The 14,121-nt window shown below is 31.4% G+C and overlaps 1 non-coding gene across 1 annotated transcript; it reads right to left on the bottom strand.

Annotated features, from left to right (window-relative positions):
* Positions 1–2,621: 2,621 nt before the first annotated feature.
* LOC113786788 (small nucleolar RNA R71) lies at positions 2,622–2,727 on the bottom strand. The gene has a single exon (XR_003473101.1). It is a non-coding gene; the product is annotated as a small nucleolar RNA R71 (small nucleolar RNA).
* Between the last annotated feature and the right edge of the window lie 11,394 nt (positions 2,728–14,121).

Consider the following 14,121-nt stretch of genomic DNA (forward strand, 5'->3'; position numbering starts at 1 on the left):
ATGGTAATATTTTAATTTGAGTATTTGGAAAAATAAGTATTATTATAGGGATTATTTTGAATATGAGAGTTTTGGTTATTAATGTATTTTAAAAGATTAATTATTTTTATTTATAAATTATTAGTTTTGAAATATTAAAAATGTTTTATTAATGAAATTGTGTTTTAAAAAATATAAAATTAAACTAGTAAAACCTAAAAGGAGACCAATGGGTTTGACCCATGTGTGAACCCTAATTGTTAATAAAATAAAACAAACGAAAAAAAGAAGGGAGTTGGACGGCGGCCGTAAAACTAAAGAGAAACACAACAACAATATATAGTTTGACACCGATGATCGATAATTGTTCCGGAAAAGTTTCTCCGTTCTCGTCCAAATTTCAGTATGTCGTTTTATTCATTTAGTTAGTCAAATAAACATACTTCCTCAGATTTTTAACCATCCAAATTTCTCTATAAAATACCCGACTTCTCCGTTTATAAAATTCCTTAGTTTGAACCGTTCTTCTTCACCGTAAGTCCGATTTGAGTGAAACCAACGCTAAAACGATCATGTGAAAAATTGCTATTTTATCCAATGATTTTTTTTTCTGATTTATGATCGATTGAAGGACAAATAGTCAAAAAAACAAAGGTTGTTTGCTCATGGAATCATATTCGTGTGTGAAAGCATCGAAATAAGACAAGGGGTGAGAGAGAGTTTGAATTCATGAGTATAATATAATTTGACATGAACGGGAAAACCGTATTTCCCAACGATTCATTCGGGGCTCACTACGTACGGCAGTAGCCCTTTGAGTGATAAATTGATTAATTTAAAAATATAGAAATTGTGAGATTAAAATATGGAATAGAAATATTTATAAGGTGTTGATTGATTTAACTTTGTTAAATGTGTGGTATTTATATTATTGTGATGTTTGATTTATTTTTATTAAATGTGTAATATTTGATATTATTGTGATATTAGATGTTGAATGAATTTTATATATATGTTTGATTAGACATGTTTATGTGATGTGATAATAAAAAGTGTATTCATTTTGATATGTTTATATGATTATGATGATGTATAATTAATAATAACGATGTTATAAACTTGTGACAAGCCTATGTGCTGATGTATGATTGATGATAGCGATGCTATAAATTTGTGATGAGTTTATGTGATGAGATATGATTAATGATAGTGATGTTGTGAATTTGTGATGAGGATATTGAAGTAACCCCATAGTTGGTGAAATAATTGTGATTTCAATTTGTGTTTGAGATTATGGTCTTAATGGAGTATCATAGGCCAACGAGGGGAGAAAATAAATATTGAGAAATTATAAAGTTAAGATTATTTTGTCATCATATAGGTAGGGTCTGACAAGCCTAGTGATTCCGGAGAAGTACAACCGAATTAGCCTGATCGTGACGGTCTGCTGTCGAGCCTTAAGGCAAGATTGTTAGACCTTGGAGGTATTCGGGTGGGGAATTCCTAAGTGACTTGGAGGTAGCACTCCAAATGTCGGGAGCTACAACGCAACACACGTTTACCTCGACTGTCAAGTATATGTGTCTCGGGTTGAGTTGAGGGGATCTATGAGGACAGGGCCAATTTGAATTGTCCGTCCACTGGGATGGTGGCATAGTATTAAGCCTCCTAACCAAGTACTTCAGAGTTAGAATGGTACCACATTGTGAAGTAGAGTCTAAGTTCATGCATATCAATGCAGTTATTTGTGATTGTTTTGCTGTGATTGATGTGTTTCAAAAGTAATAATATTTACCCTTAGATGATTTGATGCATATTATAATGAGATGATTATTTTACTTTAGTGACTTTGATGTTATAATATGGTACTATTTACTTAAATATTTTGATACATTGTAATGTGATTATGATACGATATATTATGATTGTTTGCGTGTTCTTCTTACTTATATTATAATATTAACATGATTTCGAAACTCACCTCCTTCGTTGTTTGTGTGTGACTGGCTTGGCCCTGCGTTTGTGAAATCGCATTTGTTACAGGTTAATGAGTCTTGAAGTTTAAGTTTTGGAGGAACCTCGCTCTGATAGGTGATACCAGGAATAAGGGTTGTAATTTGTATTTTCTTATTTAATTTGAATCGAATTTTTGTATGAAAGCCTTAGAAGTAATAATTAGTTTTTAGAATTAAACCAAGTAATTATACTTAAATCAAGTTTATCGAGATTGCACTATTTTAATGAAAAAAATTAAGTTTAAAGTTTATGTTATTTTTGAGAAACGTGATATCCTAAATTAAAAATAAAAGTTTTTATTTTATTAAAAATAAATTTTATTTATCTGCTGCAAGTTTTATAGGAATATTATATAAATTATTATATATATTATTTTGGGGTTTAGGGTGTCACAGTAAACATAATGAAGATTCCAATAGACATCTCACAAACATCTTTGAACTATGTGAAAATGTGAAGGTGGATGGTAACTCTGAAGAAGGCAAGAGGTTGAGACTATTTCTATTTTCCTTGAATGACGATGTTAAGGAGTGGCTTAATTCTTTACCCTCTAATAGTAGTATCACCACATGGAATGAACTTGAAGATAAGCTCTTGAAACAATATTTCCCCTAACTATGTTCATTAGAAAAAGGCAAGAGATTTTCGGTTTCAAACAAAAAGAAGGAGAATCTCTTTGTGATACTTACGAGAGGTTCAAGAGTTTACTAGTAGGGTGTCCCAATCATGCTTATGATGACACTCCTCATATGAAAATATTTTGTAATTGTTTGAGGCCTAGCACTGGAATTATGTTGGATGCTGCAACAGGAAGTTATTTGAATTACAAAACCGCATCAAAATCATGAAAAATTATTGAGATCATGGCATCAAATGAGAAAATAATGTTGTATGATAAATATGGTGGGTCAAAAGTGGTATGTTGGAATTGAATGTTATGGATGTTGGGTTGGCTCAAGGGAAGTTGCTATCAAAACAGATAGAAGATGTTATCGTCGTTGAGATAAAGAAGGGGATGGCAACTTTAAATATACAACCTCAAGTGGCCCTAGTCAAATTATTGGAACATACAGGTTGTGACTTTTGTGGGGGAGCACATAAAAATGGAGCTTGTGAAATACTGGATGATGATATAGAAAAACTAAAAGATGTGAACTTTATGGGTAACAATGGGAAGTAGAATAATCCCTACTCTAATACCTACAATCTGGGTTGGAGAAATCATCCAAATTTTTCATGGAAAGATCAATAAGGTGGACCTCAAGGTCAATAAGGAGCTAAATCAAATCAAGCTCCATCTCGTAAATTTGCTTGGGAGATTGATGTTGAGAAGTTAGCAACAAACACAAGTGGTTTAATTGAAGAGTTAAAAGTCGTCTAGAAAAATCACTCAACTTCAATCAAGAATGTTGAGACCCAAATGGGTCAAATTTCTCAACATCAAGCACAAAGAGCGCCCGAAAATTTTCCTAGTGACACAGTTCTGAATCCACAAAATAATGTCAATGTTATGGCAACAAGGAGTGGCAAGGTAATTACACTAGTACCACCTAAAGCCAAAAAGGTGGGAGTGCTTCAATTCCAACCCACCGAAGGAAATAGTCACCCCAACATCAGTTGACGAGGACATTGCTCTTGAAAAGGAGGAAGAACCTGTGGTGCAGAAAAAGGAGGTCATGCCAAAGCCCAAAATTTGAATTTCATTTCCTCAAAGATTAAAAAAGGAAGAAACTGAAAAATAATTTGTTAAGTTTCTTGATGTTTTTCAAAAATTGCAAATTAACATTCCTTTTGCATAAGCACTAGAGTAGATGCCGACATACGCCAAGTTCATGAAGGAAATTGTGTCAAAGAAAATAAAAATTGGCGGTGAATTAGTGATGCTTACCAAAGAGTATAGTGTTATTCTACAAAGGAAGCCGCCACCTAAGTTCAAGGATCTTGGTAGTTTCTCTATTCCTTGCGCTATTGGGAATATAACTTTTAGGACGACCTTGTGTGATCTTGGGGCTAGTGTGAATCTTACGCCTTTTCTATATACAAAAGATTGGGCATTGGGAGAGTTAAAGACTTATAATTGATGTATTAGTTTTTGGATCGCTCAATGAAACACCCATATAGGGGTGGTGAAAGATGTGTTGGTTAAAGTAGATAAGTTCATTTTTCCGGTGGATTTTGTGGTATTAGATATGGAGGAAGACAATGATATCCCTTTGATCTTGCAGAGACCATTCTTAGCAATAGAGAGAGCTATGATTTATATGGTGGATGACACCTTAACCTTTAAGGTAAATGGGAAAATAGTTACATTTAATATTCTAAAAGCCATGGAGCATTCAAAAGATAGAGAAGGGTTCAATTGAATTGAGATTTTTGATTCGATAGTCGAAGAAATAGTTGAACATCAAGTACCTAATCTGCCTTTACAAAGGGTGTTATGCTTGTCTCATGATGTTGTTAAAGATGTTTTAGCCATGTTAGAAACATCATCATCTTACTCATCCTACTTCCATACTAGATGGGAGGAGTTGAAAGGGAATAAAGAAAAGCTTGTAGAGAAAAAGAAAAAGACGCCACTGGTTGAGCTCAAGCAATTGTCACCTCACTTGAAATGTGTATTCCTTGGTGAGAAAGATGATGTGTTTTTTGTGTCATATAATACACATTAGCAATGTTTGAGGCATCAAACTAACGACTTTAAAGAAGCGCTTTGTGGGAAGCAACCCATAAGTAGAAGTAACTTTTATTTTTGTAATCTTATTTTTGTTATTTGAATTTGTTTGTTTTTAACCGTGTGTAAACGTGCACTATATTGAAGAATTTTTTAACAACTTAAAGTGAGTCTTAAGTTATTTGTTTGTGATTTTGAGTTTTAAGTTCTAGTTCTTTGATCACATTCATTGTTCAATTTGATGAGTTTCACTTATGCATACATTGTCGAATACTTTTTGGTTGTGGATGTCTTGACATTCTTTTCCAGAAAATTGTAGTGACATATTTGGCATCATTTAGATACTTCATACTCTCTCTTGTTATTCTAGTTGTGAGGTTTTGAGCCTAAACACTTTAATTCTTAGTTGTGTGATTATTCAAACATATGTTATCCCTTCAGAACTTGCACTAATTCTGACTTGCATCACTTGTGATTTTATGCATACACTGAGGCAATTTTGTTTGGTCATTTGAGCCTTTCTAATTACCATGTGCAGTTTTATCATTCGTTAGCCCCTTTGAGTCTTGTCCTTTTCTTTCAATTACTAGCCACATTACAAGCAAAAGATCTAATTTTAATTAAATCACTTTACTTGGAGTTAGGTAGAAAAACTTTTGTCTCGTCTTGGTACAGTTCTAAGTTTGAGGTGGTGGTTCTCAAAAATAAAATAAAAATTATCAAGAAAAATAAATAAATAAATAAAAAAGAAAAAGAAAAAAAAAATCAGTTTGTGTACTTTGATGAATAACATCTTCTTGGTTCTTTTGCCAATGTTTGGGAATATTCACAATGAAAATGTGAGAAAAAAAGAGGTAGATAAATTTGAAAATGTATACCTAACTTCAAGTAGTAAACCTATTATCCAAAAACGCCATACCCTTATCTAAGCGCCATTACAACCTAAAAGTTCTCTAAAAGAGTATCTGTTTGTTGCATTGTGACTACTAACTAGAATTTTTTCAAGTCCATGGTAGCGTGATACATGTTCTAGGATTTGAGTGTTAAAATCATAACCCTTGCTAAACACATGTGAGAACTTTTGGTGAGATTGTGTGAAGAGATAGTGGAACTTGATGAATGAATGCTAATTGGGTTGATCAAAGTTTACAAATGGTGTTGTTTTTTTGTGAGATGTAAGAAACCTTTAAGCATGCGAATGTTTTGTAGTAGTTGAAACTTTGAGGATTAAGTTTGATTTGATACGAGGAATTGAGTTTAAGCTTGTTTTAACTGCATCCAAGTTAAAATTAGTTGTTGCTTGGGGACAAGCAATAGACTAAGTTTTGGATTGTGATAACTCTTCATCATATGCATATTTTTCATTGTTTTTAGTCTTATTTATCTTTAATCATTAGTTAATTTAAGGAGTTATTTGATATATTTTGTTGATTTTAGTTCTTGGATTTAATGAAATGTTCATGTTCTTATTTACTTGATTAAGTATATATTTTTCGTAGTTTTGCATTATTTCATTGTTTTAGTGCAGTGCTGGATTTTGGTGAGAAATCAACATGACATACGTGGAGTATTTCAACCATATCTTGAGTTGTAGATGTTCAATTAGAGTCGAACCAAGTTTACATAAAATTTAAAATCCATAGCTACATACTTCATGAAGACACCAGAACCAAATTCAGACTCAAAAGAGGATAAAAATGTAGTAAGCATCAGACAACAAATGGTGTGCACTTGGAACACAAATGCATGCGCTTGGGACACACATCTACAGTATTTTCACATCTTGTTTTTGCCCAGGTGCGCCTGGAGCGCAAATGCTTGCGCTTGGGGCGCACGACACACTGCATTATGCATAAAAATGTGTTTTTCTCACTTTCTAGGCATCTTTTTGGCTGTTTTGAAGTTTGAAGACATGTGTCATAGCAGAGAAACTCAGAGGAGGTTGGTTCGAATACCATTGAAGGAGTTTTATCAAGACTCATTCATGAATTTTTCTTGTAATCCTTCTTTAATATCTATCTTTTGTATCTTTGTTATGACTAACTAAACCCTACTTGTTAGGGACGAGTAGAACAAGATGAAACCATTATTTGTCTCATTTAATTTCTAGTTATATGAATCAGTTTACTGAATTATTTTTCTCATCTCTATGCTTAATGCTTTTTATGGTTTGAGCAACTTTAAACTGTTTTATGATTCGTATTTTGAAACAAAAGTGGACTTTACGAATGCTTGAGATGAGAAATTCATGATATTATGGTCTAGGGATAGATGCAGGTCATGAAACCAATTATATTATGTGCAAAGGAAATTGTTTTGATAAGATAATTCTTGTACTGTAAAACTTAATTCTAATCTTAAATCCACTAAGGAATTAAGGGTTACTTTGGAATTAAAGGTTATGTCACTAACACATTAGGGCAAGAAGAAGAAAGAGAATTTTGTAATAGTTCAATAAAGGAATTTGGTAACTAGGATCAAATTAGAAACCAATGTTGGATTCGAAGTGAAACTCATATGTTACATTTTTCTTATTAAAAAAGTTCAATACTATTACTCTTGTTACTTTCAAATATAATTTAATCAATCCAAAAACTGTGTTTAATTTTAGTATTTAAACACAATTCAATAGTATAACACAATAATTGAGTTTGGCACTTTATACTACTATTTAAATTATTACTTGCAATAATTCATTACACTTAGGTTTGGATGACCTAACCTTTTGAGCCAAATTAATTTTTATTCATTTACTGACATGAGACACCTAAGGTCTTGTTTCTCTAAGCTAAACAAATTTTTCTTATATAGGTTTTTTTTATCTCTGACCTGTAAAGATTACAAATTCATCTTTTAGACTAATTGTTTTCCATGATTTTTTTTATAAAATACGATATCATAGTTACTATCACTTAATTAACTAATACTTAATAAATTATGTTGAAGACCTTTAACAACCAACACATATTTATTAGAAGGAGAAGTGCCATTACCAACTGTGTTGTGTCCAATGATATGGCCTTTCTAATTTCCTCCAAAAGTCAATGTGCCTCATTTGGTTAAAGTTAGGTCTTGGAACATAAAGTTTTCTTTCGTCATATACTGCGAGTATCCAGTATTGAGGTACCATGACTGATATTTCAATTTTGTTGTTCAGAACATTTGCAATATAGAAAATTATGTTCTTCGGTACCCAAATTTGATTGGGTCCTAGTTTGTTATCCTTAAAAATTTTCTTGTCTTTCCTTGTGTTTAACATGGGACAAGATATTTTGGAGTGATCTCTCTTAGAGAAAACAGTACATAAAACATCAGGTTTGATAAGTGCAAAGTTAGTTACTATTTCTTGGTATCCTATACGTCTCTTACCATATGTACTAACTCCATAAATCATAGAAGTAAACTTGCTTCTTTCTAGAAAGTCTTGGAATGCTACTTCATATTTATTTGAATTACGTAAGACATTTCCTGAAGGTTTTGAGACATGATTATCTTCTAGAGTTATATTTTCTATTTTAAGCTCATTACTTTCAGTTTTTAAAACATTAATTTCTTCAGTTAGGTTTGCATTTACTTTCCTAAGGGCTTTCAATTTTCGAGAAAATTTGTGGTTTATATTTAAGAAATCATTTATGACTTTAATTAACTCATATCAGGTTAAGTCGGAAAGTACATCAATTTCTTCATCTATTAATTCACTTCCAGAGTCAGAATTACGATAAGTGTTGGATTCATAGTTAGTATGAGCCATCAGAGCCAAATCTGCTTGCTCTTCATCAAGAAAGGATTCATTAGAATCGTCCATGTAGCCATAGAACGTTCTTCTTGGGTCCGCAATCTTTTCCTTGATGTTTCCTTTTTTTCCAGATTAGGACATTCAAACTTGCATGCCCAGGTTCATTGAATCCATAACATATGCTGGTTTTCTTGTTAGACTTGTCGTCATTTCCTCTACTAGACTACTTCTAATTTATTTGAGGGAATGACTTCTTTCTATTTTTCCACTTCCTCTGAATTTTTCTAGATATGAAAGTCAGCTCCTCATTCTCTTCGATGTTTCTTTCTCATTACATCCTTCAAACTCTATAAAGGTGATTCATTTATCATGAAGATTCTAGACTTGTGATGCATCTTGTCCCAAAGTTCAAGATCTTGTGAGATAAATAAGCTTATGAGTCTATCCTTCTAGTACTCAAATCTTTTTCCATCAAACTAAGGTGGTCTATTGATGTTTCCACCAAAGGCTTCTTTACCGAATCCAGACATGTTGAAACCTTGGATCATTCCATAACCACTGTAAAGTGCTCATCCTTGAGACTAGGCTCTTGATTCCAATTGAAGATGCAAACAGGAGAAACGGGAGTTGAATTGTGTTTGACTAAGTTGGACTATTCTTAAATAAGTTATTCAAGAACTATTTTAGGTTTGGTGATTTTCTTAGAACAGAAGAGTAGCATTCAAACTTAATAAAATTAGAGGCAACAATAAAGTAAAGAGTTCAAAAGTAAAGTCACACAAGTAAATTTATCATGGTTCCTGTAAGACCCTGAATTTTCGAAACTCTAATTTATGCAATTTAAGTGTATTTTGTGTTGAATTGCTTAGGCCTTTAGCTCAATTTTTATTTTATGAATTAAGTACCAAAGAGTTAGTAATATATTAGAGTTAGTAATATATTTTTGGAGGACCGATTAAAATTATTTATTAGAGTATATTTTAACTAAGTTACGAAAAATTTAATACCGAACAAATTTTTTAAAAAGTCACCTATTACTGATAAATTTATCTGTCAATTAAGTTACGACAAGAGGATATATTTTTATTAAATTAAATTGAAAAGTGAGTGATGTGATGTGTGTAAGAGTGTTAGATGTAATAATAATGATTTTAATAATATCCATAAATATTTAATTATAATATGTAAATTGAGAAGTGAGTGTTGTTGTTGTTGTTGTTGATGATGATGATGATGATGATTTTGTTAGTAATGATTAAAAAAAATTGATTTTTAATGTGTTTGAGTTACATAATGAGTTATTTGTTAATAAATGAGTTTGAACTGAAGTTGAAATTTTACAAAAAAAATTTAGAGTTGTTAAAGTTGTGAAAAAGTTCAAATTTTAACTAAGTTAAAGGGTTTGAGCAAAAAGTTTTATTGAACTCTGATATATTAATGTTGTCGTGGCGATTAAAGAAAAATGATTTTTCTTAGTTTATGTGTTTCCAAGAATATTAGTTATGATTGATGATTAAGAATGTATACACATGATTAACAAATTTTTTTGAAGTTTTGATTTAAGGAAATTTAGTGAACTATGGTTACAAGTTTGTATATGTATACTTTTAATTTTTAGAAAAGTTTGAATGATTTTAATTAAAGTTTCAAGTTTATTAAGTAAAGATTAAAGTATTGAGTAAGAAATTCTTTTTTTAATAGAGTCAAAGTTTCATGAATTAAAATACAAACTATATTGAAAAATATATATTTTGAAAATCGGGAAAATATTTCAAAGAGTTAGAACTTTGAAATTAGAAAAAATAATCATTGATATTTGTTTTGTGTGATTATGTTGTTATGAGGTAAATACTTTGATTGAAGTTTTAGTCTTTAAAAAAAATGTGTAGTGGATCAAACTTGAAGTTATTTGAGAGAAAAAAATGAGTAATGGAAAATTTGAGAAAAATTTGTGGTTGTGTGAAAAATTTAGAGAATAAGAATTTAAAGCGTTTCAAAAAATTGTTAGTGAATTCACTGAAAAATTAAAGGATGTTAATTTCTAAAAATATGTTTTATATCTTGAAAGTGTGTTGTGGTTAATAATACTATTAGTCCTTAATCATTGTAAACTCTTTTAGCAAAATATACTCTAAGGGAGCTAGGAGTAAGAAAGGGTTCGTAAGGTTGTTAAAGTTTCATGGATTAATTTGACTAAGTCAAACACTATTTGATTAAAGGTATCGACACAAACGATATTTTTTACTGTGTTTGATTGTGGTAGTGATAATTGTTGAAAAAGCTATAACAAGGTAAGGGCTTCTTCCAAGTTTTTAGTTTGCACATAGGGACCTTATATGTGTGATTTATGTATGATTGATGTGTGAATATGTGATGATTAATATTGATGTGATGATGCATTCTTGAGTGATATTAGGTATTGCTACATGTTATGAATTTTATGGAGGATAATATGTCTTGAGTATGCTATGTGAAAAGTATGAAAAATTAGTAGTGTGTAATGAGTATTAAAATGGGACCTTGATGGGCCACAATGTTAGTGGTGACCGTGATGGGCCACGAAGTTAGTGGTGACAGAGATGGGCCACGAACTTAGTGGTGACCGTGATGGGCCACCAGATGGTTCCATGAGTTGATTGGTCCATCTTATCCTTACGAGTATTTATTTCTCGTGTAGGTCTGTGATAGACTACACACTAGTAAATCGTGTTGATTTGTGATAGGTGGCACCTCGGTAATTAGTACTGGTCTGCGAGAGGCGGTATGTTTATGATTTACGCCCCTCGATAAGGGTTGTGAAATTCCAAAATCATGTGCATTGGCATATAAGCTTTGCATTAGGGTGCTTGACACGCGAGTCGTGTTTGTTATAATATGATATTTGTATATACATACACTGTTATTGTTTGTTAGCATATCATAATTTTTAAATGTTATTTGTTAAATTTCGGTTGGTGATCCTTTACATTATTGTGGAAATTGGGCTTTGCCCTCAGATGATACCCAAGTTCGTTCCACCGACTGTTACGTTGACGGTGGAAACTTCGTTAGACTTCTCTAACTGGCACTCACCAACTGCTTTGGCATGTGAGCCAATCTCAAGCAGGGCTACATATACGTGTTGAGTCAGAACTCCCACTTTTGGTAATGAGCTGTTTTGAGATTCCTGCACCGCCGAAGCCACTTATCTTGTGGGTCGACCTGACCTCTAAAGAGACTGATCCCTCAATGACTGATGAGGAGGAAGAAGTTACTGCAAAGAGAGATACTACATCATATGGGACTAGTGCAGTGTGTAGAGGTCACCCTTATTATTGTAGTTGCTAGTGGATGATAATATTAGTTTTTGTGTTATAGGGTCTTAGTGTCTTTCTTTGGGTGGTTGTACTTATTTTGTTTCAGGATGATTGTACGTATGACATTCTTTGATAGTTGACTTTTGTTGGTGGGTCCATGTTCCATTTTTTTTACGTGATCATGGGGGAGATAATATTCTTGGAGCAGTACTTATGTGCAGCTGTCTGCCGAGAATACCCCAGAGGTATGAACAATGTATTATAGGTCTTATAACCCCGATGTATTTTCTATTCGTATACTTTGGATTATCTTCCCAAAAAATATTTTAGCTGGTTTGTATATATGACGTAATTATTTATGATTTTTGTCGTTTTGTGTTATGACGTATCATTCTATTAAGTTGTTTCAAAAGAAAAAAATTCACTCACGCCGTTAAAAATTGGGGTGTTACATTGTGGTATCAGAGCTTTGGTTAGATTGTAGGTCGACGTGTAGGTTGGGAGTCGTTATCTGATCATGCATCGGGGTAAGTTGTTTGATTTGTCAGTTCTTGTGTAGTTGTTATGTGTTGATGCAGTCGAAAATTATTTTTGAAATTCTTCTAAGTGGGTGATGTGATGTGTGTAAGAGTGTTAGATGTAAATAAGTGATGTGATGTGTGTTAGAGTGTTAGATGTAAATAAGTGACGTGATGTGATGTGTTAAATTAAATTGAAAAGTGAGTGATGTGATGTGTGTAAGAGTGTTAGATGTAAATAAATAAATATGAAAAATAAAAAAATAAAAAAGAACTCAGCCCTTTATATAGAAAGCAGTGAACCCCTTCCTTTTTCATTCTTCTTCTTCCTGTTTTCCTTCTCCATTCTCCATTTTTCTTTCTGTTTCAAAAAAACAAAAAAAAAACAAGTAGTTTAGGTTTTAGAAAAATAAAAACCTCCATTTTCTATTAGATCAAAGCCTCCATTTAAGAAGTGTTAGGAAGGAAAGTTGCTCATCTCTACAAGTGGTGCTTGTGAGCTAATTTTTTTGAGGTGAGACACTTACTTCCTTCACTATTTTTCCTAAATTTGTAAAATTTATACAGTGGGGGAAATGAGTGAAATATTTGAGTTCTTAACAAATCCCTCGTTGTTATGTTGTTGTTGTGTTGTTGTTGTTGATGATTTTGTTAGTAATGGTTAAAAAAAATTGATTTTTGATGTGTTTGAATTACATAATGAGTTATCTGTAAATAAATGAGTTTGAACTGAAGTTGAAATTTTAGAAAAAAAATTTAGAGTTGTTAAAGTTGTGAAAAAGTTCAAATTTTAACAAAGTTAAAGGGTTTGAGCAAATCGTTATATTGAAATTAAAATGTTTAGAGTTTAAAATGTTACTATTTTAATTACTCTGGAACTGAGTTTAAAAAGAAAAGTTTAGAGTACTTTATTAATCGAGTATGTTTATGTTTGATTTGGAAAATATTTGTTTTATTTAGTTTTAACTAAATAATGTAGATAATTTGATTTTAAAAGTTTAGTGGGCAAAAAAGATAATTTTGGAATTTTGTTATGGTTGGGTAAATTTTAGTTGTGAACAACTTGTTATAAATATTTATGTTTATGTAGTTAGCTTCTAGAGTCTCGAAAAGGAATCGAGACCATTGGCACCGAGCTAGAGGTGGAGATAATTATGATATATTAGTGTTGTCGTGGTGATTAAAGAAAAATGATTTTTCTTAGTTTATGCATTTCCAAGAACAGTGGTTATGATTGATGATTAAGAATGTATACACATGATTAACAAATTTTTGAACTTGTGATTTAAGGAAAATTAGTGAACTGTGGTTACAAGCTTGTATATATATACTTATAATTTTTAGAAAAGTTTGAATGATTTTAATTAAAGTTTCAAGTTTATTAAGTAAAGGTTAAAGTATTGAGTAAGAAATTATTTTTTTAAGAGAGTCAAAATTTCATGAATTAAAATAAAAATTATATTGAAAAATATATATTTTGAAAAGGATGAAAATATTTCAAAGAGTTAGAACTTTGAAATTAGAAAAAGTATTCATTGATATTTGTTTTGTGTGATTATGTTGTTATGAGATAAATACTTTGATTGAATTTTTAGTCTTTAAAAAAATATGTGTAGTGGATCAAACTTGTAGTTATTTGAGAAAAAAATGAGTAATGGCAAATTTGACAAAAAATTGTGGTTGTGTGAAAATTTTTTAGAATAATAATTTAAATCGTTTCGAAAAATTGTTAGTGAATTAACTGAAAAATTAAAGGATGTTAATTTCTAAAAATATATTTTATATGTTGAATGTGTGTTGTGGTTAATAATACTATTAGTCCTTACTCACTGTAAACTCTTTTAGTAAAATATACATTAAGGGGGTTAGGAGTAAGAAAGGGTTCGTAAGGTAGTTAAAGTTTCA

The sequence above is a fragment of the Cicer arietinum genome, chromosome 5, assembly GCF_000331145.2.
Source record: "Cicer arietinum cultivar CDC Frontier isolate Library 1 chromosome 5, Cicar.CDCFrontier_v2.0, whole genome shotgun sequence".
In the NCBI taxonomy this organism is placed as follows: Eukaryota; Viridiplantae; Streptophyta; class Magnoliopsida; order Fabales; family Fabaceae; genus Cicer; species Cicer arietinum.